This window comes from Cherax quadricarinatus, chromosome 25 (genome assembly GCF_038502225.1).
Source record: "Cherax quadricarinatus isolate ZL_2023a chromosome 25, ASM3850222v1, whole genome shotgun sequence".
Taxonomy (NCBI): Eukaryota; Metazoa; Arthropoda; class Malacostraca; order Decapoda; family Parastacidae; genus Cherax; species Cherax quadricarinatus.
In genome coordinates this window covers 20,079,465-20,103,534 of record NC_091316.1, presented here as the reverse complement: position 1 = coordinate 20,103,534, position 24,070 = coordinate 20,079,465, and the positions used below count along the sequence as shown (strand labels likewise).

The window sequence follows — 24,070 nt, the reverse complement described above, 5'->3', positions numbered from 1 at the left end:
ATGTATATGTATATATATATATTATATATGTATATATATATATATATATATATATATATATATATATATATATTATATATATATAATATATATATATATATATATATATATATATATATATATATATATATATATATATATATATATATATATATATATATATATATATATATATATATATATATATATATATATATATATATATATATATATATATGATTAAGTAAATATTTGAAGGTTTTATTGCAACGCTGTCTTCCTGTGTGACTATACTTAATTTGTAAATTAATGTGAACACCCCAGTCTTTAAACTTTACCGGTGACTAGTTCTGTGGACCATATAGTATATGACTGATATATTTTTAGCGCATGTTCAATTGTGCACTTACGAATGAGTGCAATTTTTTTTTTTTGTGGAAAATATATTAGAAACAAGATCTGATCAAAGTGATGTGAAAAGAATAGCATAGCACAATACAAACAAAATATCGTACTACGCTACACACTAATAAAATAAAAGGCAAGACGCCAAGGGATTTCCTTGCTGAAGCTCGTCAGCTGCGAGTTGATCAATAGTTACAAGGATCAAAGGACTACAGGAAGGCTGATACTGGTGATTGTGTGTAAAGTGATGAATCGTTGTTGTTCCCCGCAGTTACCGTTAAAGGTCTCACAGTCTCGGTTAAAGTGCAATTAAATAAAAATTTCACGAAGGCATGTATTGATTGTCGATTTACAGAAAGCGTAGCTTAGTTTGATATTTGAACGTCAATGGCGCGGACATTGATACACTGAGAAAAAAAAAAAGATGGAATGACTTATATTGTTTGTAAATGACACTAGGAAACAAGTTGCTTGCCAGCAAACATAATTCTGTAAATTTAGCTATAAGGAAACTTTTAAGCTATTAGGAATTTACAAGACATGGCTAGTAAGGATAATATGTGAATCTTACGGTATTCCACAGAAGAAATGGAGAGCCACGACTCGGCAGGACGCCCACTACGTTATCAGGTAGGTCTTCGTGAGTTGTTGAGTCATCAAAGAAATGAGGCCACGGTAGGCAACTTCCTACCCAGCCACCAGAAGCAGGTGAGTCACTGATCGATGATAACCGCACCAACTCCCCTGACTGTCCCGACCTTGCTACAGCATGGTCTCTCCTAACCTTTATGTTACAGTCTTAACCATCTTGACGTTCTTAATTCACTTTTGCCCCTCTTGACTTAGATAGTCTTGACTCTTGCCCTTGACAATCTTGACTCTGTAGACCTTGATACAGTCTTATGAATCCTGACCTTGGTGTAATCTTGACCATCTTGACTCCCCCCCCCCTTCCCTGACACAACTTTTGAGCCTTTCTGATAAAACTTCTTGACCTGAAGATTTTACCGACCTTAGCGCAACCTCAAGCCTCACTTGACATAATCTGACATCATGAATCTTACACCTAGAGCTTCTGTAGGGCCAGTTAGGATATACAGTACTTTTTAATGTTATTAGAAGTAAAATGGTATGAGTAGCATACAAATTTTAAGGAAAGAGTCAACCGAGGGTTAGAAGTGAATACTTAGCAGTTGGAATTGAGCCGGTGTTACAGTAGTTCAAAAACATTTGTATCAGAGCAAGTTTTGAGCGTTTCGCTCAAAAGTGAATGTTTTCTTAGTCATACCGAGGAACTTTCAAACCACCCATCAAGTCCTGGTAGATTATTATTATTATTATTATAATCAAGGGGGAAGCGCTAAACCCAGAGGATTATACAGCACCTGGGGGGGTGATGTGGAAGGCATTCAGGCTTAATTCGGGGAACTGGAGCACAAATCCAATTCCCTAAATCAAGAGCCCCTCACCAACATCAAGGAACCTTCCTTGAGGGGAAGTCCTGGTAGAAGTTTTTTTTTTTTTTTTTTTTTTTCCTGTCAGGTGTCCGAGTGTTGGGAAAAGTGATGGGGTTCTCGCCTAGCTGTATGCAGGTGTAGGTCCATGCAGGATGAGTTGCGCTTACGATTTAGGGATGTGTAAGGGCTCCAGCATCGCTGAACCTCTAGCGCCACTCATCTTCTGGACACCTGAACCTACCGAAGTGGTCTCCACCCACCTTTCCCAATACTTCGACATCTGACCCCAATAAAAACCTATTAATGGACGCTTTGTAAGTTCTTTTGTATCAGGTCTCGAAAGAAGTCACCTGTGAGCGAAACGTCCAAATAAAGACTTGCTCTGTTATATTCTGTAGATATGGTCAGTAGACAGTAGGATTATTCGCTACAAACCTTGTGAAGTTTTGTTCAAAAGCTTTTAATTGTCCTTAACCACACTTTTTTATTTTTTTCAAATGTTTTCATGAACTAAAGTGTTTACCTGTCCTACATTACCACGAGGTAATATCTACGTTCATGACAATATTTTACAGTTAGATGGAGGAGTAGAGCTAGCAGCGGCCTGGTAAACGCGCACGTTTTCTTTAGATCGTGCAGAAAAAATGGGAGGAATTGAGTGGTTGGGCTGTTAGCATGGAGAATCGAAATGTAGAGCATTTTGTTCTTTGAATGCATTTTTTTTAATTCATTTTGAATAAAATAACACTATAAAATATAGTTACTTATCTTTATAAAGTAAAATTTTCAAGTGTTTGTTGTGAATTTAGTGATTGAATAAATTCATTAAAGGCAAAAAATCCATATTTATTTTTTCATTCACTTTTGTATCATATTCGTTTGTTAAGATCGACACCATGCCTAACCCTTCTAGGGTAGGGTAGGTGCCTGAGCCCGAGCTTTTAGCTCATAAGACTGTCATTCCCATTAGCCCCCTTGGGGCGGGGATGGCAGACCAGAGAGGCCTAGCTTGTGGCTAGGCCTGGGGACAGTTGGTCCCAAAGATGAGGAGGTACTTGTGCCTCCTCCCATGGGAGACTTAGGTCTCAGACACTCCCTAAAGAGGGAGCCAAGGCCGGGCCACCACTTGGACAAGGCCCGGGCCGGGAGAATACCGGCTAATCTTTAACTAACTAACGTTTGTTAAGGGATCGACACCATGCCTAACCCTTCTAGGGTAGGGTAGGTGCCTGAGCCCGAGCTTACAGCTCACAAGACTGTCATTCCCATTCGCCCCCTTGTGGCGGGGATGACAGACCAGAGAGGCCTAGCTTGTGACTAGGCCTGGGGACAGTTGGTCCCAAAGATGAGGAGGTACTTGTGCCTCCTCCCATGGGAGACTTAGGTCTCAGACACTCCCTAAAGAGGGAGCCAAGGCCGGGCCACCACTTGGAAAAGGCCCGGGCCGGGAGAATACCGGCTAATCTTTAATAATAATAAATAAGTTTGTTAAGGATCGATACCATGCCTAACCCTTCTAGGGTAGGGTAGGTGCCTGAGCCCGAGCCTTTAGCTCATAAGACTGTCATTCCCATTTGCCCCCTTGGGGCGGGGATGGCAGACCAGAGAGGCCTAGCTTGTGGCTAGGCCTGGGGACAGTTGGTCCCTAAGATGAGGAGGTACTTGTGCCTCCTCCCATGGGAGACTTAGGTCTCAGACACTCCCTAAAGAGGGAGCCAAGGCCGGGCCACCACTTGGACAAGGCCCGGACCGGGAGAATACCGGCTAATCTTTAACTAACTAACTAACTAACGTTTGTTAAGATCGACACCATGCCTAACCCTTCTAGGGTAGGGTAGGTGCCTGAGTCCGAGCTTTAAGCTCATAAGACTGTCATTCCCATTAGCCCCCTTGGGGCTGGGATGGCAGACCAGAGAGGCCTAGCTTGTGGCTAGGCCTGGGGACAGTTGGTCCCAAAGATGAGGAGGTACTTGTGCCTCCTCCCATGGGAGACTTAGGTCTCAGACACTCCCTAGAGTGAGCCAAGGCCGGGCCACCACTTGGACAAGGCCCGGGCCGGGAGAATACCGGCTAATCTTTAACTAACTAACGTTTGTTAAAGTAATTGTTTCTCATATAATGCAGGAAAGTTAATAAACCTAAATAATAATGCTGACAACTGGCCTGTGATACAGCTGACCACATGTAACAACTTTTGATCCTGGAAACCCCTGACCACCAACCCTCATACAACGCCTGACCCTGACACTATTTTGGACATGCGAGCCCATGTGTTTATAAATCTATGATTGTACCCACTTTGAATTTAGCTTACTCTGCTGGATAATAGGATACCTGTCAAATAGAGTATCCACTGTCCTCTACCAAGGCTTTAGAAGTGAGTCTAAAGAAATGTCTTTAGGTACACCGCAGGGAGTTCTCAGTCCCATGCTATTTAATATTCTGATTAATGCTTTCCTAAATGCCTCACCTAAACATATAGCTGTAAGCTATGCTGATGACATCATGATCCATACAACAGGGCATAAGAAGATGAGTACCATTCTTAATGAAGTTCAAGCAATTTGTAACCGACTAGAGCTCATAATATCCTCCTCTAAAACAAAGATATTAACAGTCAAACGACATCCCCCACCCATCTATTTGCAGGGTGAAAACATTAGCTACGTTAAAACTTACAGATATCTTGACGTAGGTGTACCCTTTAACAAATCCACTATACCACAACTAAATAAGAAATGTAAAGATAGGCTAAATATTCTCAAAGCTGTTGCTGGCTACAACCCCAACTATGGTGCTAATGTTAGAATCGTGAGAATGATGTACATAGCCTATGTTAGGTCCTGAATTGATAATGCTGCTCCCATGTTGATAGCTAGAGAAAGTTCTCCGACCCTTGGAGTTAATGCAAAATGAAGCTCAGAATATTCTTGGGTATCCCAAATCTACAAAGGTTCTTAATATGAGGAAGGAGCTTGGTATTTCTAGTATCAGTGATAGGAGTGTCCAGATTAACACTGTACTCGGTATAAGAATGCTAATAAATGAACCAGACACTGTCACAATGAACCTTAATAAGTATCTAGAAGTAAATACACACAGATCTAAATGGATTGTGAAAACGTGCAATTGCATTAAGTTTTATAACCTGCATGAACTGCATCACTGTAGATAAGAGCATTTCACCCCTCCATGGAAGATGTGTTCATTTAATATCACATACCTGCGTCTACACTGCAAACTGAATTGTTTGCAATCCTAATGGTGCTAAAGCTAACCTATGACACTGAGCTTGACTCTATCATCATTACTGATTCTATGTCATCATTGAAGGCTCTTGACTCACATAATGACTCCAACAACATGCTCATTGGAGAAACCAGGTATAAATACTCAAAAATCCGAGACAAAGGAATTAATGTACAATTCCTATGGATCCCATCACACATTGGATTACTCCTTCATGATAAAGTTGATATGTTAGCCAAGAAGAGTACCCAGAAGAAGAATGTAGAATATAACTTTGGTATATCTGTGTCTAGCATTAGGAATAATATTAGGAGAGAAGTAAATAATGAAAATGATTGTTATAGGAATGCAGTTAGAAGCCTGAGTAGATCTATAACCCACTATGGTAACATGAACGTAGATAAGTATGTTTATGGAGCAACGTGCAATGTGGACAGACTGACTGACTGATGTAGTGGCCAGGCTTAGGCTTGGTTACAAGTATACTTCTGGCAGTTTGGGAGACACAGATGATGATCAAACTAAGTGGAAATTATGTGATCAGGCATATGGTCACTGTCTTGAACACTATGCTTAATTGTCCACTTATTGAGGAATACAGAGACAGACAGTGTAATAACCTATGTGACATGTCAAGATATCTTTTTAATGAAAATAAGATACCAGATATACTAAGCAAATTTCCTAAATTTGCTTGTAACAGATAAGTGAACTGTAGATATGTAGATATAAACCCATATGTACACCTGTTAACCCTTTTGGGGCCTAGTTCATAGGCCTTTTGTGTATCCAAATGCTCTTGCGTTACCGTCCACAGGATGGATATGGGGTGCACAATAAACTAGCCACTTCGGTGGCAAAATCTCTGTCACACTACTATACCCTAGTGGCATGGCATTTCAACTCATACCATAATCACTACGTGGGCTTATGTACATTTTTACTACAAAGACTAATGATGACACCTATTAACCTCTTTTAATTTATTACACAGCTTTATCCTGTATATAATTTGAATATTAAGACGCCACGTGTTCCCATATGTCGTGAATGTAAATATCAAAAGAATTTGTTGGTGCAGTGTATTCTAGAAGAGTTTTCTTTTTCAATGTTTGTGGCCGCACATGACTAACTGTTGCTTTCAGGCACGTATGCCCGAACCGTGTTGTATATGCATCATATAAAACAGCATTACGATATATATATATATATATATATATATATATATATATATATATATATATATATATATATATATATATATATATATATATATATATATATATATTGTGCAAATATTGCAAACCAAGCGATACAGGATGCAAAACAACTACGAGGGGAGTAGAATGATAGCTCTAGGCCTTTCTTGTTGCAATGAACACATCATGAGGGGCTTGCAAAATTGCAGAAATGAGGAGGATGTCCAAGCAAGTATATTCCCAGAGGACCGTCTTCACTGGACTGAGTGAGGGAGGGATAGAGGAGGGTACAGGAGGTGCCCCCCAGCACAACAGTGCCTTCTGGCTGTGGGCACTATTGTGCTTGGGGGCACTTCTTGCTATATCCCTCTCTCACACTCACTCCAGTGAAGATGGTCCTCTGGGAATGTACTTGCTTAGATATCCTCCTCTTTTGTGCAATTTTGCAATCCCATGGTTGTTTTGCATCCTCTATCGCTTGGTTTGCGATATTTGCAATATATATATATATATATATATATATATATATATATATATATATATATATATATATATATATATATATATATATATATATATATATATAACTTATAGGTAGTAGGTTGGTAGACAGCAACCGCCCAGGGAGGTACTACCGTCCTGCCAAGTGAGTGTAAAACGAAAGCCTGTAATTGTTTTACATGATTGTAGGATTGCTGGTGTCCTTTTTTCTGTCTCATGAACATGCAAGATTTCAGGTACGTCTTGCTACTTCTACTTACACTTAGGTCACACTACACATACATGTACAAGCACATATATACACACCCCTTTGGGTTTTCTTCTATTTTCTTTCTAGTTCTTATTCTTGTTTATTTCCTCTTATCTCCATGGGGAAGTGGAATAGAATTCTTCCTCCGTAAGCCATGCGTGTTGTAAGAGGCGACTAAAATGCCGGGAGCAAGGGGCTAGTAACCTCTTCTCCTGTATATATTACTAAATGTAAAAGGAGAAACTTTCGTTTTTCCTTTTGGGCCACCCCGCCTCGGTGGGATACGGCCGGTGTGTTGAAAGAAGAAAGAATATATATAACTGACCAGTTTTACCTATTCAGCATGGCATGTATATATTATTATTGTTATCACACTGGCCGATTCCCACCAAGGCAGGGTGGCCCGAAAAAGAAAAACTTTCACCATCATTCACTCCATCACTGTCTTGCCAGAAGGGTGCTTTACGCTACAGTTTTTAAACTGCAACATTAACACCCCTCCTTAAGAGTGCAGGCACTGTACTTCCCATCTCCAGGACTCAAGTCCGGCCTGCCGGTTTCCCTGAATCCCTTCATAAATGTTGGAGTGTGAGCAAAGTAACATTTATGAAGGGATTCAGGGAAACCGGCAGGCCGGACTTGAGTCCTGGAGATGGGAAGTACAGTGCCTGCGCTCTGAAGGAGGGATGTTAATGTTGCAGTTTAAAAACTGTAGCGTAAAGCACCCTTCTGGCAAGACAGTGATGGAGTGAATGATGGTGAAAGTTTTTCTTTTTCGGGCCACCCTGCCTTGGTGGGAATCGGCCAGTGTGATAATAATAATAATAATAATATATATATGCCATGCTGAATAGGTAAAACTGGTCAGTTAGCAAGAACTCATTTAATGTCGTCAAGTCCTTTCTAAAATTTTCCCTTATACATACATTTAAAGATATATTTTTTCATTTATGTTAATATAAAAATTAATGATTTTATACCACAAGAACCTTAGAAAACTTACCTAACCTTATTATATCAAGTGCAATTTAATTTATCCTAATACAACTAAATATATTATATATAAGTTTACAGCTATTTAATTATAAACAAACAGTGAAATATATTTTTCTCGTTAGGTTCAAAATGAATTTTGCAAAATTATTGCATACACAAATTTTCGCTTGCCCTATTCAGCAAGAAGTGCTCTTTAAGCCAAAATCGCAAGTTTTACTTATTCGGCACGACACACACACACACACACACACACACACACACACACACACACACACACACACACACACACACACACACACACACACACACACACACAAATATATATATATATATATATATATATATATATATATATATATATATATATATATATATATTATTTTATTTTTTTATTATCACACTGGCCGATTCCCACCAAGGCAGGGTGGCCCGAAAAAGAAAAACTTTCACCATCATTCACTCCATCACTGTCTTGCCAGAAGGGTGCTTTACACTACAGTTTTTAAACTGCAACATTAACACCCCTCCTTCAGAGTGCAGGCACTGTACTTCCCATCTCCAGGACTCAAGTCCGGCCTGCCGGTTTCCCTGAATCCCTTCATAAATGTTACTTTGCTCACACTCCAACAGCACGTCAAGTATTAAAAACCATTTGTCTCCATTCACTCCTATCAAACACGCTCACACATGCCTGCTGGAAGTCCAAGCCCCTCGCACACAAAACCTCCTTTACCCCCTCCCTCCAACCCTTCCTAGGCCGACCCCTACCCCGCCTTCCTTCCACTACAGACTGATACACTCTTGAAGTCATTCTGTTTCGCTCCATTCTCTCTACATGTCCGAACCACCTCAACAACCCTTCCTCAGCCCTCTGGACAACAGTTTTGGTAATCCCACACCTCCTCCTAACTTCCAAACTACGAATTCTCTGCATTATATTCACACCACACATTGCCCTCAGACACGACATCTCCACTGCCTCCAGCCTTCTCCTCGCTGCAACATTCATCACCCACGCTTCACACCCATATAAGAGCGTTGGTAAAACTATACTCTCATACATTCCCCTCTTTGCCTCCAAGGACAAAGTTCTTTGTCTCCACAGACTCCTAAGTGCACCACTCACTCTTTTTCCCTCATCAATTCTATGATTCACCTCATCTTTCATAGACCCATCCGCTGACACGTCCACTCCCAAATATCTGAATACGTTCACCTCCTCCATACTCTCTCCCTCCAATCTGATATTCAATCTTTCATCACCTAATCTTTTTGTTATCCTCATAACCTTACTCTTTCCTGTATTCACCTTTAATTTTCTTCTTTTGCACACCCTACCAAATTCATCCACCAATCTCTGCAACTTCTCTTCAGAATCTCCCAAGAGCACAGTGTCATCAGCAAAGAGCAGCTGTGACAACTCCCACTTTGTGTGTGATTCTTTATCTTTTAACTCCACGCCTCTTGCCAAGACCCTCGCATTTACTTCTCTTACAACCCCATCTATAAATATATTAAACAACCACGGTGACATCACACATCCTTGTCTAAGGCCTACTTTTACTGGGAAAAAATTTCCCTCTTTCCTACATACTCTAACTTGAGCCTCACTATCCTCGTAAAAACTCTTCACTGCTTTCAGTAACCTACCTCCTACACCATACACTTGCAACATCTGCCACATTGCCCCCCTATCCACCCTGTCATACGCCTTTTCCAAATCCATAAATGCCACAAAGACCTCTTTAGCCTTATCTAAATACTGTTCACTTATATGTTTCACTGTAAACACCTGGTCCACACACCCCCTACCTTTCCTAAAGCCTCCTTGTTCATCTGCTATCCTATTCTCCGTCTTACTCTTAATTCTTTCAATTATAACTCTACCATACACTTTACCAGGTACACTCAACAGACTTATCCCCCTATAATTTTTGCACTCTCTTTTATCCCCTTTGCCTTTATACAAAGGAACTATGCATGCTCTCTGCCAATCCCTAGGTACCTTACCCTCTTCCATACATTTATTAAATAATTGCACCAACCACTCCAAAACTATATCCCCACCTGCTTTTAACATTTCTATCTTTATCCCATCAATTCCGGCTGCCTTGCCCCCTTTCATTTTACCTACTGCCTCACGAACTTCCCCCACACTCACAACTGGCTCTTCCTCACTCCTACAAGATGTTATTCCTCCTTGCCCTATACACGAAATCACAGCTTCCCTATCTTCATCAACATTTAACAATTCCTCAAAATATTCCCTCCATCTTCCCAATACCTCTAACTCTCCATTTAATAACTCTCCTCTCCTATTTTTAACTGACAAATCCATTTGTTCTCTAGGCTTTCTTAACTTGTTAATCTCACTCCAAAACTTTTTCTTATTTTCAACAAAATTTGTTGATAACATCTCACCCACTCTCTCATTTGCTCTCTTTTTACATTGCTTCACCACTCTCTTAACTTCTCTCTTTTTCTCCATATACTCTTCCCTCCTTGCATCACTTCTACTTTGTAAAAACTTCTCATATGCTAACTTTTTCTCCCTTACTACTCTCTTTACATCATCATTCCACCAATCGCTCCTCTTCCCTCCTGCACCCACTTTCCTGTAACCACAAACTTCTGCTGAACACTCTAACACTACATTTTTAAACCTACCCCATACCTCTTCGACCCCATTGCCTATGCTCTCATTAGCCCATCTATCCTCCAATAGCTGTTTATATCTTACCCTAACTGCCTCCTCTTTTAGTTTATAAACCTTCACCTCTCTCTTCCCTGATGCTTCTATTCTCCTTGTATCCCATCTACCTTTTACTCTCAGTGTAGCTACAACTAGAAAGTGATCTGATATATCTGTGGCCCCTCTATAAACATGTACATCCTGAAGTCTACTCAACAGTCTTTTATCTACCAATACATAATCCAACAAACTACTGTCATTTCGCCCTACATCATATCGTGTATACTTATTTATCCTCTTTTTCTTAAAATATGTATTACCTATAACTAAACCCCTTTCTATACAAAGTTCAATCAAAGGGCTCCCATTATCATTTACACCTGGCACCCCAAACTTACCTACCACACCCTCTCTAAAAGTTTCTCCTACTTTAGCATTCAAGTCCCCTACCACAATTACTCTCTCACTTGGTTCAAAGGCTCCTATACATTCACTTAACATCTCCCAAAATCTCTCTCTCTCCTCTGCATTCCTCTCTTCTCCAGGTGCATACACGCTTATTATGACCCACTTCTCGCATCCAACCTTTACTTTAATCCACATAATTCTTGAATTTACACATTCATATTCTCTTTTCTCCTTCCATAACTGATCATTTAACATTACTGCTACCCCTTCCTTTGCTCTAACTCTCTCAGATACTCCAGATTTAATCCCATTTATTTCCCCCCACTGAAACTCTCCTACCCCCTTCAGCTTTGTTTCGCTTAGGGCCAGGACATCCAACTTCTTTTCATTCATAACATCAGCAATCATCTGTTTCTTGTCATCCGCACTACATCCACGCACATTTAAGCAACCCAGTTTTATAAAGTTTTTCTTCTTCTCTTTTTTAGTAATTGTATACAGGAGAAGGGGTTACTAGCCCATTGCTCCCGGCATTTTAGTCGCCTCATACGACACGCATGGCTTACGGAGGAAAGATTCTTTTCCACTTCCCCATGGACAATAGAAGAAATAAAAAAGAACAAGAGCTATTTAGAAAAAGGAGGAAAACCTAGATGTATGTATATATATATATGCATGTGCAAGGGGCAAGTAACCCCTTCTCCTGTATATATTACTAAATGTAAAAGGAGAAACTTTCGTTTTTCCTTTTGGACCACCCAACCTCGGTGGGATACGGCCGGTGTGTTGAAAGAATATATATATATATATATATATATATATATATATATATATATATATATATATATATATATATATATATATATATATATATTCAACAAGTCGGCCGTCTCCCACCGAGGCAGGGTGACCCAAAAAAAGAAAGAAAATCCCCAAAAAGAAAATACTTTAATCATCATTCAACACTTTCACCACACTCACACATTATCACTGCTTTTGCAGAGGTGCTCAGAATACAACAGTTTAGAAGCATATAAGTATAAAGATACACAACATATCCCTCCAAACTGCCAATATCCCAAACCCCTCCTTTAAAGTGCAGGCATTGTACTTCCCATTTCCAGGACTCAAGTCCGACTATATGAAAATAACCGGTTTCCCTGAATCCCTTCACTAAATATTACCCTGCTCACACTCCAACAGATCGTCAGGTCCCAAGTATCATTCGTCTCCATTCACTCCTATCTAACACGCTCATGCACGCTTGCTGGAAGTCCAAGCCCCTTGCCCACAAAACCTCCTTTACCCCCTCTTTCCAACCCTTTCGAGGACGACCCCTACCCCTCCTTCCTTCCCCTATAGATTTATATGCTTTCCATGTCATTCTACTTTGATCCATTCTTTCTAAATGACCAAACCACCTCAACAACCCCTCTTCTGTCCTCTGACTAATGCTTTTATTAACTCCACACCTTCTCCTAATTTCCACACTCCCAATTTTCTGCATAATATTTACACCACACATTGCCCTTAGACAGGACATCTCCACTGCCTCCAACCGTCTCCTCGCTGCTGCATTTACCACCCATATATATATATATATATATATATATATATATATATATATATATATATATATATATATATATATATATATATATATATATATATATATATTATATGTGTATATGTATGTATGTATGCAAAACAGCCGCAGACAGGCGATCTTAATAATACAAGACAAGCCATGGGGGGGGATTTTTAGTTCAAGTTCTTTCACACTTCTCAGCGTGTTATCAGGAGCTGTGCAATGTTGCAGATGCAGCAACAAGAGAAGTAGGATAAGTTTTCAGAGGATGGTAGTGAGAATGGTAGTGTCTAGGCACCAGCAGACTCTTGTCTGAGAGGCAAGTGGGATGCCACCCAAACACCGTTCTTCCCCCCACCCCAAACACCCCTTACAATGTTCCCGAGAGCTTTGCGTATCTGCAGTCCTGAGTATTTAGACGATGAAATCAACAAGATATATAACATAGCCACAAAACTGAGATATCACAGGGATTTCGTTGAGAAGACCCTAGTGTTAGCTAAGAAGACTTTCTACAGGACTGAACCTAAGGAAATGCTTGCCAGGAAAATATATTGGTCTTGCCATACATTGACGATTTTTTCTGCCTGTGGGAGGCACTAAAGAATCTCAATATAAATCTGACTTTCAAAAACACTGGGACAGTGAAACAGAGATTGATTATCAACACACCACCTAATAATGCCAGTGGTGTCTACAAGGTCCCATGCACCTTTTGCCCATTCTCATACATTGATCAGACAGGTAAACCTCTGGAAACCAGATTATAACAGTTAGTTTAATATGTTTATTATGCACCCCATACCCATCCTGTGGGCGGTATAACAACACTGGTACTCAATTAGGACAGGCCAGGTGCCAAATGCAATCTTTAACCATGTCAGCTTGTGCAGTCACCCACCGGGTTGTCCTGCCACCCAGATAATTGTACCCAACAGTTCCATCATGGAAAGAAACACGATCGAGTCCTCCCTCTTGAAACATGATAGGAATGCCGTATATAACTCAAATTATGGGTTGTACAAACTCAATAGTTATTTAGTGGAGTCACTTGTGCACAGCGGTGCAAGCGGATACACAGGATACAGCGCTTTCGTGACTACTCACATTATCAAGGAACAATTGTTCCTTGATAATGTGAGTAGTCACGAAAGTGCTTGGAAATTCTCTATTCTTTCACAGTGGTTGTTTTGCATATTCTGAAATCACCTGTTTACTGTGATCTTATTATATATATATATATATATATATATATATATATATATATATATATATATATATATATATATATATATATATATATATATATATATATAATATATATATTCAACAAGTCGGTCGTCTCCCACCGAGGCAGGGTGACCCAAAAAAAGAAAGAAAATCCCCAAAAAGAAAATACTTTCATCATCATTCAACACTTTCACCACACTCACACATTATCACTGCTTTTGCAGAGGTGCTCAGAATATAACAGTTTAGAAGCATATACGTATAGAGATACACAACATATCCCTCCAAACTGCCAATATCCCAAACCCCTCCTTTAAAGTGCAGGCATTGTACTTCCCATTTCCAGGACTCAAGTCCGACTATATGAAAATAACCGGTTTCCCTGAATCCCTTCACTAAATATTACCCTGCTCACACTCCAACAGATCGTCAGGTCCCAAGTATCATTCGTCTCCATTCACTCCTATCTAACACGCTCATGCACGCTTGCTGGAAGTCCAAGCCCCTCACCCACAAAACCTCCTTTACCCCCTCTTTCCAACCCTTTCGAGGACGACCCCTACCCCTCTTTCCTTCCCCTATAGATTTATATGCTTTCCATGTCATTCTACTTTGATCCATTCTCTCTAAATGACCAAACCACCTCAACAACCCCTCTTCTGCCCTCTGACTAATGCTTTTATTAACTCCACACCTTCTCCTAATTTCCACACTCCGAATTTTCTGCATAATATTTACACCACACATTGCCCTTAGACAGGACATCTCCACTGCCTCCAACCGTCTCCTCGCTGCTGCATTTACCACCCAAGCTTCACATCCATATAAGAGTGTTGGTACTACTATACTTTCATACATTCCCTTCTTTGCCTCCATAGATAACGTTTTTTGACTCCACATATACCTCAACGCACCACTCACCTTTTTTCCCTCATCAGTTCTATGATTAACCTCATCCTTCATAAATCCATCCGCCGACACGTCAACTCCCAAGTATCTGAAAACATTCACTTCTTCCATACTCCTCCTCCCCAATTTGATATCCAATTTTTCTTTATCTAAATCATTTGATACCCTCATCACCTTACTCTTTTCTATGTTCACTTTCAACTTTCTACCTTTACACACATTCTCAAACTCATCCACTAACCTTTGCAATTTTTCTTTAGAATCTCCCATAAGCACAGTATCATCAGCAAAAAGTAACTGTGTCAATTCCCATTTTGAATTTGATTCCCCATAATTTAATCCCACCCCTCTCCCGAACACCCTAGCATTTACTTCTTTTACAACCCCATCTATAAATATATTAAACAACCATGGTGACATTACACATCCCTGTCTAAGACCTACTTTTACCGGGAAGTATTCTCCCTCTTTTCTACAGACCCTAACCTGAGCCTCACTATCCTCATAAAAGCTCTTTACAGCATTTATTAACTTACCACCTATTCCATATACTTGCAACATCTGCCACATTGCTCCTCTATCCACTCTATCATATGCCTTTTCTAAATCCATAAATGCAATAAAAACTTCCCTACCTTTATCTAAATACTGTTCACATATATGCTTCAATGTAAACACTTGATCTACACATCCCCTACCCACTCTGAAACCTCCTTGTTCGTCCGCAATTCTACATTCTGTCTTACCTCTAATTCTTTCAATTATAACCCTACCGTATACTTTTCCTGGTATACTCAGTAAACTTATTCCTCTATAATTTTTACAATCTCTTTTGTTCCCTTTCCCTTTATATAAAGGGACTATACATGCTCTCCGCCAATCCCTAGGTACCTTCCCCTCTTTCATACATTTATTAAACAAAAGTACCAACCACTCCAACACTATATCCCCCCCTGCTTTTAACATTTCTGTCATGATCCCATCAGTTCCAGCTGCTTTACCCCCTTTCATTCTACGTAATGCCTCACGTACCTCCACCACACTTACAGTCTGCTCTTCTTCACTCCTAAAAGTTGGTATACCTCCCTGGCCAGTGCATGAAATTACCGCCTCCCTTTCTTCCTTAACATTTAAAAGTTCCTCAAAATATTCTCGCCATCTACCTAATACCTCCCTCTCCCCATCTACTAACTCCCCTACTCTGTTTTTAACTGACAAATCCATACTTTCCCTAGGCTTTCTTAACTTGTTTAACTCCAAAATTTTTTCTTATTTTCATTAAAATTTCTTGACAGTGCCTCTCCCACTCTTTCATCTGCTCTCCTTTTGCACTCTCTCACCACTCTCTTCACCTTTCTTTTACTCTCCATATACTCTGCTCTTCTTATAACACTTCTGCTTTGTAAAAACCTCTCGTAAGCTACCTTTTTCTCTTTTATCACACCCTTTACTTCATCATTCCACCAATCACTCCTCTTTCCTCCTGCCCCCACCCTCCTATAACCACAAACTTCTGCCCCACATTCTAATACTGCATTTTTAAAACTATTCCAACCCTCTTCAACCCCCCCACTACTCATCTTTGCACTAGCCCACCTTTCTGCCAATAGTCGCTTATATCTCGCCCGAACTTCCTCCTCCCTTAGTTTATACACTTTCACCTCCCTCTTACTTGTTGTTGCCACCTTCCTCTTTTCCCATCTACCTCTTACTCTAACTGTAGCTACAACTAAATAATGATCCGATATATCAGTTGCCCCTCTATAAACATGTACATCCTGGAGCCTACCCATCAACCTTTTATCCACCAATACATAATCTAACAAACTACTTTCATTACGTGCTACATCATACCTTGTATATTTATTTATCCTCTTTTTCATAAAATATGTATTACTTATTACCAAATTTCTTTCTACACATAGCTCAATTAAAGGCTCCCCATTTACATTTACCCCTGGCACCCCAAAATTACCTACTACTCCCTCCATAACATTTTTACCCACTTTAGCATTGAAATCCCCAACCACCATTACTCTCACACTTGATTCAAAACTCCCCACGCATTCACTCAACATTTTCCCAGAATCTCTCTCTCTCCTCTACACTTCTCTCTTCTCCAGGTGCATACACGCTTACTATAACCCACTTTTCACATCCAATCTTTATTTTACTCCACATAATCCTTGAATTTATACATTTGTAGTCCCTCTTTTCCTGCCATAGCTTATCCTTCAACATTATTGCTACTCCTTCTTTAGCTCTAACTCTATTTGAAACCCCTGACCTAATCCCATTTATTCCTCTCCATTGAAACTCTCCCACCCCTTTCAGCTTTGTTTCACTTAAAGCCAGGACATCCAGTTTCTTCTCATTCATAACATCCACAATCGTCTCTTTCTTATCATTTGCACAACATCCACGCACATTCAGACTTCCCACTTTGACAATTTTCTTCTTCTTATTCTTTTTAGTAATCTTTACAGGAAAAGGGGTTACTAGCCCATTGTTCCCGGCATTTTAGTTGACTTTTACAACACGCATGGCTTACGGAGGAAAGATTCTTATTCCACTTCCCCATGGATATAAAAGGAAAAGTAATAAGACCAAGAACTATTAAGATAAAATCAAAGAAAACTCAGATGAGTGTGTATAAATAAACGTGTCCATGTATGTGTAGTGTGACCTAAGTGTAAGTAGAAGTAGCAAGACGTACCTGTAATCTTGCATATTTATGAGGCAGACAAAAGACACCAGCAATCCTACCATCATGTAAAACAATTACAGGCTTACGTTTTACACTCACTTGGCAGGACGGTAGTACCTCCCTGGGTGGTTGCTGTCTACCAACCTACTACCTATATATATATATATATATATATATATATATATATATATATATATATATATATATATATATATATATATATATATATATATATATTATATATTTAACGAACCGTTCGTATCCCACCAAGGCAGGGTGGCCCAAAAAGAAAAACGAAAGTTTCTCTTTTTAAATTTAGTAATTTATACTGGAAAAGGGGTTACTAGCCCCTTGCTCCCGGCATTTTAGTCGCCTCTTACAACACGCATGGCTTACGTAGGAAGAATTCTGTTCAACTTCCCCATGGAGATAAGAGGAAATAAACAAGAACAAGAACTAGAAAGAAAATAGAAGAAAACCCAGAGGGGTGTGTATATATATGCTTGTACATGTATGTGTAGTGTGACCTAAGTGTAAGTAGAAGCAGCAAGACGTACCTGAAATCATGCATGTTTATGAGACAGAAAAAAGGACACCAGCAATCCTACCATCATTTACAACAATTACAGGCTTTCGTTTTACACTCACTTGGTAGGACGGTAGTACCTCCCTGGGCGGTTGCTGTTTACCAACCTATTACCTATATATATATATCTATATATATATATATATATATATATATATATATATATATATATATATATATATATATATTTTATTTTATTATCACACCGGCCGATTCCCACCAAGGCAGGGTGGCCCGAAAAAGAAAAACTTTCACCATCATTCACTCCATCACTGTCTTGCCAGAAGGGTGCTTTACACTACAGTTTTTAAACTGCAACATTAACACCCCTCCTTCAGAGTGCAGGCACTGTACTTCCCATCTCCAGGACTCAAGTCCGGCCTGCCGGTTTCCCTGAATCCCTTCATAAATGTTACTTTGCTCACACTCCAACAGCACGTCAAGTATTAAAAACCATTTGTCTCCATTCACTCCTATCAAACACGCTCACGCATGCCTGCTGGAAGTCCAAGCCCCTCGCACACAAAACCTCCTTTACCCCCTCCCTCCAACCCTTCCTAGGCCGACCCCTACCCCGCCTTCCTTCCACTACAGACTGATACACTCTTGAAGTCATTCTGTTTCGCTCCATTCTCTCTACATGTCCGAACCACCTCAACAACCCTTCCTCAGCCCTCTGGACAACAGTTTTGGTAATCCCGCACCTCCTCCTAACTTCCAAACTACGAATTCTCTGCATTATATTCACACCACACATTGCCCTCAGACATGACATCTCCACTGCCTCCAGCCTTCTCCTCGCTGCAACATTCATCACCCACGCTTCACACCCATATAAGAGCGTTGGTAAAACTATACTCTCATACATTCCCCTCTTTGCCTCCAAGGACAAAGTTCTTTGTCTCCACAGACTCCTAAGTGCACCACTCACTCTTTTTCCCTCATCAATTCTATGATTCACCTCATCTTTCATAGACCCATCCGCTGACACGTCCACTCCCAAATATCTGAATACGTTCACCTCCTCCATACTCTCTCCCTCCAATCTGATATTCAATCTTTCATCACCTAATCTTTTTGTTATCCTCATAACCTTACTCTTTCCTGTATTCACCTTTAATTTTCTTCTTTTGCACACCCTACCAAATTCATCCACCAATCTCTGCAACTTCTCTTCAGAATCTCCCAAGAGCACAGTGTCATCAGCAAAGAGCAGCTGTGACAACTCCCACTTTGTGTGTGATTCTTTATCTTTTAACTCCACGCCTCTTGCCAAGACCCTCGCATTTACTTCTCTTACAACCCCATCTATAAATATATTAAACAACCACGGTGACATCACACATCCTTGTCTAAGGCCTACTTTTACTGGGAAAAAATTTCCCTCTTTCCTACATACTCTAACTTGAGCCTCACTATCCTCGTAAAAACTCTTCACTGCTTTCAGTAACCTACCTCCTACACCATACACTTGCAACATCTGCCACATTGCCCCCCTATCCACCCTGTCATACGCCTTTTCCAAATCCATAAATGCCACAAAGACCTCTTTAGCCTTATCTAAATACTGTTCACTTATATGTTTCACTGTAAACACCTGGTCCACACACCCCCTACCTTTCCTAAAGCCTCCTTGTTCATCTGCTATCCTATTCTCCGTCTTACTCTTAATTCTTTCAATTATAACTCTACCATACACTTTACCAGGTACACTCAACAGACTTATCCCCCTATAATTTTTGCACTCTCTTTTATCCCCTTTGCCTTTATACAAAGGAACTATGCATGCTCTCTGCCAATCCCTAGGTACCTTACCCTCTTCCATACATTTATTAAATAATTGCACCAACCACTCCAAAACTATATCCCCACCTGCTTTTAACATTTCTATCTTTATCCCATCAATCCCGGCTGCCTTACCCCCTTTCATTTTACCTACTGCCTCACGAACTTCCCCCACACTCACAACTGGCTCTTCCTCACTCCTACAAGATGTTATTCCTCCTTGCCCTATACACGAAATCACAGCTTCCCTATCTTCATCAACATTTAACAATTCCTCAAAATATTCCTTCCATCTTCCCAATACCTCTAACTCTCCATTTAATAACTCTCCTCTCCTATTTTTAACTGACAAATCCATTTGTTCTCTAGGCTTTCTTAACTTGTTAATCTCACTCCAAAACTTTTTCTTATTTTCAACAAAATTTGTTGATAACATCTCACCCACTCTCTCATTTGCTCTCTTTTTACATTGCTTCACCACTCTCTTAACTTCTCTCTTTTTCTCCATATACTCTTCCCTCCTTGCATCACTTCTACTTTGTAAAAACTTCTCATATGCTAACTTTTTCTCCCTTACTACTCTCTTTACATCATCATTCCACCAATCGCTCCTCTTCCCTCCTGCACCCACTTTCCTGTAACCACAAACTTCTGCTGAACACTCTAACACTACATTTTTAAACCTACCCCATACCTCTTCGACCCCATTGCCTATGCTCTCATTAGCCCATCTATCCTCCAATAGCTGTTTATATCTTACCCTAACTGCCTCCTCTTTTAGTTTATAAACCTTCACCTCTCTCTTCCCTGATGCTTCTATTCTCCTTGTATCCCATCTACCTTTTACTCTCAGTGTAGCTACAACTAGAAAGTGATCTGATATATCTGTGGCCCCTCTATAAACATGTACATCCTGAAGTCTACTCAACAGTCTTTTATCTACCAATACATAATCCAACAAACTACTGTCATTTCGCCCTACATCATATCGTGTATACTTATTTATCCTCTTTTTCTTAAAATATGTATTACCTATAACTAAACCCCTTTCTATACAAAGTTCAATCAAAGGGCTCCCATTATCATTTACACCTGGCACCCCAAACTTACCTACCACACCCTCTCTAAAAGTTTCTCCTACTTTAGCATTCAAGTCCCCTACCACAATTACTCTCTCACTTGGTTCAAAGGCTCCTATACATTCACTTAACATCTCCCAAAATCTCTCTCTCTCCTCTGCATTCCTCTCTTCTCCAGGTGCATACACGCTTATTATGACCCACTTCTCGCATCCAACCTTTACTTTAATCCACATAATTCTTGAATTTACACATTCATATTCTCTTTTCTCCTTCCATAACTGATCATTTAACATTACTGCTACCCCTTCCTTTGCTCTAACTCTCTCAGATACTCCAGATTTAATCCCATTTATTTCCCCCCACTGAAACTCTCCTACCCCCTTCAGCTTTGTTTCGCTTAGGGCCAGGACATCCAACTTCTTTTCATTCATAACATCAGCAATCATCTGTTTCTTGTCATCCGCACTACATCCACGCACATTTAAGCAACCCAGTTTTATAAAGTTTTTCTTCTTCTCTTTTTTAGTAATTGTATACAGGAGAAGGGGTTACTAGCCCATTGCTCCCGGCATTTTAGTCGCCTCATACGACACGCATGGCTTACGGAGGAAAGATTCTTTTCCACTTCCCCATGGACAATAGAAGAAATAAAAAAGAACAAGAGCTATTTAGAAAAAGGAGAAAAACCTAGATGTATGTATATATATATATGCATGTGCGTGTCTGTGAAGTGTGACCAAAGTGTAAGTAGGAGTAGCAAGATATCCCTGTTATCTTAGCGTGTTTATGAGACAGAAAAAGAAACCAGCAATCCTACCATCATGCAAAACAGTTACAGGTTTTTGTTTCACAGTCATCTGGCAGGACGGTAGTACTTCCCTGGGTGGTTGCTGTCTACCAATATATATATATATTATATATATATATAATATATATATATATATATATATATTATATAAACACGCCGTAATAGTCTGACCATAACATCTGACATTGTCTATAGTTATATTGATGATTAGTAATTGGTATCGAATTATCCCTTATCTAGGCTACCACTGAAATATTACCCAAATAATATGCACGTGACTGTTCCTTGTTTTGTAAAAATAATAGTTCTTCAAATCTATATTGCATAAGAAATATATGCACCTTAATGCAATATGTATATTATAAACTTCGCTATTCTTTTCCAAATGGTCAAACATTTTGTAAACAACACGTTTAGGGGAAGGCCTGTGATAAAATTTCAACAGGGTCACGGGACTTCGTGATCTACATATTTGAAAATATGATGTATGTTCTATTTCAGTGTCCCTGAAATGAAACTTTAAAGCACCCGTTGCTCTTGTACCCAAATTTGAGTGCTTTAATGTAGTATATCGCTCTACCTGAATCTTTGATTATATTTTATATCAATTTACGGGGGAATGCTATACTTATAAGGGTTATACAGTGAATGGGGAATGGGGATAATTAAGTTTGATCCAAGGAAGGGGAGGGTAGCTCAGATTCGTTGGAATAAGCTCATCCCCCACCACCATCAAGACACATTCCACTGTGAAAGGGACAAATTTTTACGCTCCAACTTACTAGTCAGTGTTCGTTGATAAACGACCTCTCGCACTACAGCCAAGTGGTCGCTAGCCATAAACTAGGCGACCAAGCTTTCATTGTGAGCGTACAGTATACCTCTCAAGCTGTTGCTCTATCCAAACTGTAGGTGGTGGTTGGCACATCCCTCACTGATAGTTGCCATGCCCGACTGAATTCGCACTGCGGGAGGTCGTCTTTCCTCAAACAGTCTTTCTCGTGCAATCCTTTGAGGAGTGTGCGGGGAATATCCGCATCTCCAGAGTGGAGACCCTTGTACGACCTCCTCGAGGTCATTATCAAGACGTGGCTGAAATCACGCTTGACTGCAGATACCCCCACCCCCATGGAGAGTCAGTCTTGTAGGTTAGCGGTAACGTTACTGAGACTCGCAACCCCCGCCACAGGACCAACAATATCTTTACTTCCACATCTACGGCTCCTCAAAGACGGTATTGAGTGGATAGGCGTGGCTAGTCAACTTGCCCTCATATTGACATCGTTCACTTTGTATTGATTTTTTTATCTGTTCCTGAACGGCATATGGATATGCCAATCACTCAGCTCTTCAGTTTATTTTAGGGTACGTTTATTAGCTAAGTATACATACGTATATTTAACCGCTAATAACCAAATCTACAGCTGCAATAATATATTATTTATGTATGCTCATAATACCTTTATTGCCTCTTGGGGTTTTGTACACTTCATACTTATGTTTGTAAACCTAAATAAAAACTCATTAGTCGATGGTCCTTTGGGGAGGCAAGGCAGCAGCAACCACTGGCTTACCAGTGCTGGACTCGGTGTTGTCTGCCTTGTGCGACTTGTTTAAAGAAATATATACACTTCTCAGCATAATGCCAAAACAGGATAGTGTATTTGGTTCGTTGGCGAGTTAGGTTTAAAGCCTATTGACTACACGAAATGCAGTGGACAGCCAGAGTGTAGTCTAGGGTCCAGAGGTCATTGTACTAAAATAGTGCTAATCCCGCAATCGGAAGTCGGGGTGAAGGAAGAGGGAGGAAATGAAAGATAAAGGGGGTAATTATCTCAATAACTAATTACTGCCACCACGTACTTATAGGGAAATGGTAACAGATAGGTCTGAGTAGAAAGGGCTAAGCTTTTGACATAACTAAGCAAAATAGGGTAGCTTTAATTGTTTGATTTCCGGTAGGTTCTAGTTCTCAGGGCAGTGTCGCCTGTAGAATGAGCGGTAGCATCCCATTAGACTTGACTAGCAAAACTCGCTCTTAAATAGCAAACAATTTATCGACTTGCTTTGCTATAAATTATTTATTACAATCAACTAATGAACACTAGCACACTGAACAAGGTATATTCAATGAAATAGTCAAGTTTACTAGAGGTCTGATACAAAATTCTTGGAGCATATCGACAAACGAACATCAAGAAACGTACCTCTTCATTCTCTTAATACATTTCATTTAACT

The 24,070-nt window shown here is 39.8% G+C and overlaps 1 long non-coding RNA gene across 1 annotated transcript in view; it reads left to right on the top strand.

The window, feature by feature from the left end:
* The window catches only part of LOC138853216 (uncharacterized), a 172,183-nt gene that overhangs the window by 5,793 nt on the left and 142,320 nt on the right, over window positions 1–24,070 (top strand). The window contains exon 2 of the long non-coding RNA XR_011392423.1: window positions 968–1,014. This is a non-coding gene — a long non-coding RNA (uncharacterized lncRNA). The remainder of the gene's footprint in view (window positions 1–967; window positions 1,015–24,070) is intronic.